Raw genomic sequence first — 3,440 nt, 5'->3', positions numbered from 1 at the left:
GTGTAAGGACGTTTGAGGGGTAATCTTGAAGGTAAAATTAGGTATTTCAAGAGGGTAAGATAGATTGTATGCATTAATCTTTATATCTTAATGAGGTTGAGAAGTAGTGGATTTCTATGTTGATTTTCTGAGGGACGCATGTGATAGGCAAGCCTGTGTAAGGACAACATAGGGTTCATTCCTAATTGATCGCATTTAGATATATTTTAGTCCTAGGCCGGTTGTCTATTGCAAGAGGGAACCGGTAACCTTCTACAAACGGTGGACAATTGAGAAATAAGATTTGGTAGATCATTACATTGAATAACATTACAAAGAAACCAAAACTCCTAGAACATACCTTTATCATTGCCCTTATTATTGTTTCCTATTCTTTTATTTCTTTGTTTACCTTTCATAGTTACAGTTGAATTTTGTAAATTAATTGATTGGTTGTTTAGCTAACTCGCTTTGAGACATCTTTAGTGCTTATTCCAGTCCCTGTAGATTTGATATCTTTTATTATTACTTATGACATATCCGTACACTTGCGTAGGTCAACAAGTTTTTGGCACCGTTGTCGGGGACTGCGCTATAACATTAGAGATTATCAATTGAGTTAGACTAAACATAACTTTTCTTTTCTTTTCATTTGCTAGTTGAATCTAATTTTTAGAATTCTGTTTTCATAACTTTTTCTTGTATTCTTTTCTACCTCTTGCTTGTTGCAATTTTAATTCTGCATTTTTAATTTCTAACATTCTAGTCTAACTTTTCTCTCTTTTGATTTAGTTTCTTTCTTCTTTTCTTTTGTAAACATATCTTGCAATCTTGTTCTTGGCATATGAATTATTCTAGATATGTTTCTTGTTCCTTTTGTCTTTTCTTTTTTATTTTCATTATGCACTTTCTTTCTTGCAATTTGAATTCTGCATTTTCTTTCTTGCTTTTCATATTGCATTTTATTTCTAGTTTTTGATTATTGAATATCCATGAGTACTAACATGTCAAGCAGGCCCATGAGAAATTTTTCTACACCCTTTTCTGTAAGATTTTGATCTCCCATTGTGCAACCTCAAATTGAAGCAGAAAGTTTCCAACTAGATCCAGAGTTAATTTTCATGATACAAGGTCACAAATTTGGAGGAGAAGTATCAAAAAGTCCTTATCTTCATCTTGAAATATTTTTAAAGATTTGTGATATGGTGAAATATGAAGGAGTGTCATCAGATGCAGTTCGATTGATAACATTTTCTTTCAATATCAAGGATAAAACAAGTACTTGGTTATATTATCTCCATCCTCAAAGCATTACAAGTTGGGAGCAATTGAAGAAGCAATTTCTGAATCATTTTTTCCCTCCAAGCAGAACAGTGTATTTGAGAAATTGCATAACAAATTTTGCTCAGGCATATAGAGAATCATTATTTGAAGCATGGGGTAGATTCAAGAGTCTTCAAAGACAGTGCCCTCATCATGGTTTTAAAAAATGGTTGATTCTGCACATATTCTATGGGGGAATTTCTTTCTCAGACAAGAGTTTATTGGATTCATCACCTGGAGGTTATTTTATGGACAAAAGTGTAGATGAAGCATATATGTTAATTGATCAAGTGACGTTGAACCTCCATGAATGGTCGAACATCAGTTGGATGAAATCTCCCTCAAACATTCAAGAAGTGCAAGTCATAAATGCTATAGAGCCTGTCAAACAAATTGTAGCTCAACCATCTATGAGTTTTGAAAATCACAAGTCACAGAACGGGGAGTTTAAACATTTAGGGGCAAAGATTGAAAGTATTGTTTTAAAATGGTTTAAAGAAGATCTCCCTCCTTTGCAGGCAAGATCTAGCGAAAAGTGTGATGATATTGGGTTGAGAATTGAAAAAAATCATGAAGAACTTCTGAAGAAGGACATGTTTAGAATTGAGGAGAAGAACAATAGAAGACCACATGAACTCAGTTCCATTATTCCAGGAGGTTCCCAAATGCCACAAGTACCTTTCCCTCAACGATTGATCATACCAACACTAGATAAACAAGTTGAATCTCCTCCACAAGCTAAAAGGGAATATAGGAAATTAGAAGTACCTTTCCCAAGATCTTCACTAAGGGTTCCTTTTCCACAAATGTTGGGGAGGGGGGGGGGGGGGTCAATGAGAACTATGACTTTAAAAAATTCTGTGACACTGGTAAGGTTGAGTACAGATTTTTGAATTTGTATAAAGATGAAGACTCTTCAGATGAGGATTGTGAAGATAATGTAGTGGTAAATAAGTTTTTAGAGCTACCTCCAAATTTTATAGGGTGTTATAGTGACATTGAACTTTCAGATGATAAATGTGATGTGGTAGATCAACTTAAAACTGCAAGTGAAGTTATTGATCCTCTTGTTATTGATTCTCCTATTGAGAACATAGATGTTGGTTTATTTTTTTATGTTTGTGTTGATGATGATGATATGGAAAAATATGTAGGGAGCTGTGTTGTGGAAGCAACATCTCAAGGATCACCACATTTGTTCATACAACCCTTAGAGGTTGTAAGAATTGATCATGTTGTGGAATAATGTGTAGGGACTCATGTAGATATGGTTGAGTCTCAAGAATCACCATCTTTGATTTCGCCAACACCTGAGCCAGAGCCAGAACCATCTTTTGATTCAGAGGAAATCACATCCACATGTTTAGAAATATCAGGTATTTCTCAGCAAAGTAAGTTTAGTATTTCTTATGATCTTTTGAAAAATTTTATAGAGGTACCTATCATTGACTTTGTTGGATGTGATTCAGTTTTTATTTCTTATTTTGCTTATCTTAATATGGTGATGGCTCTATCTTATCTAATAAGTTTGTGGGAGATTTGTATTTTCTTTGCATGTGCAGATTTCACTTGGGCCAATAATTGGAAGCTCAATCTGAACCGTCTTCGACCACCCGAAAGAACTTAAAAGAAGATGAAGATGGAGAGAGCTATACTTCACTTTTTAACTCCTGTATTGAAAGCTCCCTCCATAATAAGAGCTATTGGTAGGAGGGTGTTGAAATATCTTTGTAATGACCCGCCTTCTACTAACTAAGCTGTAAGGCCGATCGTCACATTATGCTGTGCTAACTAATCCATGACCATCATTAAATCTAAGTGCGGAAGCTGTACTAATTAAAATTTTTGCTAAACTATTATCATTTCTTGGTTCTACATGTGCTAAGGGGTGTAATCTAAGCTATTAATGACATCTATTACATCCCCCAATGGTCAAGGAACTTAACTAAGGGTTTCTAGCTAATATCAGGCCTCCCAATCGATCCACCGATCGATTGGAATGGTCGAATCGATCCGGAGATCGATTCAGAGGGCTATTGTATCCGGGACGTGGGTTGGATCGATCCAGTGATCGATCCAGCACGCTACTGTGCTCGGGGCAATATTCTGGATCGATCGGTTGATCGATCCAGACTGGC

General features: G+C 35.6%; 1 non-coding gene across 1 annotated transcript; it reads right to left on the bottom strand.

The window, feature by feature from the left end:
* Window positions 1–1,356: 1,356 nt before the first annotated feature.
* On the bottom strand, window positions 1,357–1,462 carry LOC122044616. Its single transcript, XR_006129647.1, has one exon. It is a non-coding gene; the product is annotated as a small nucleolar RNA R71 (small nucleolar RNA).
* Window positions 1,463–3,440: the final 1,978 nt, after the last annotated feature.

This window comes from Zingiber officinale, chromosome 2A (genome assembly GCF_018446385.1).
Source record: "Zingiber officinale cultivar Zhangliang chromosome 2A, Zo_v1.1, whole genome shotgun sequence".
In the NCBI taxonomy this organism is placed as follows: domain Eukaryota; kingdom Viridiplantae; phylum Streptophyta; class Magnoliopsida; order Zingiberales; family Zingiberaceae; genus Zingiber; species Zingiber officinale.
This window is presented reverse-complemented; position numbering and strand designations above follow the sequence as displayed.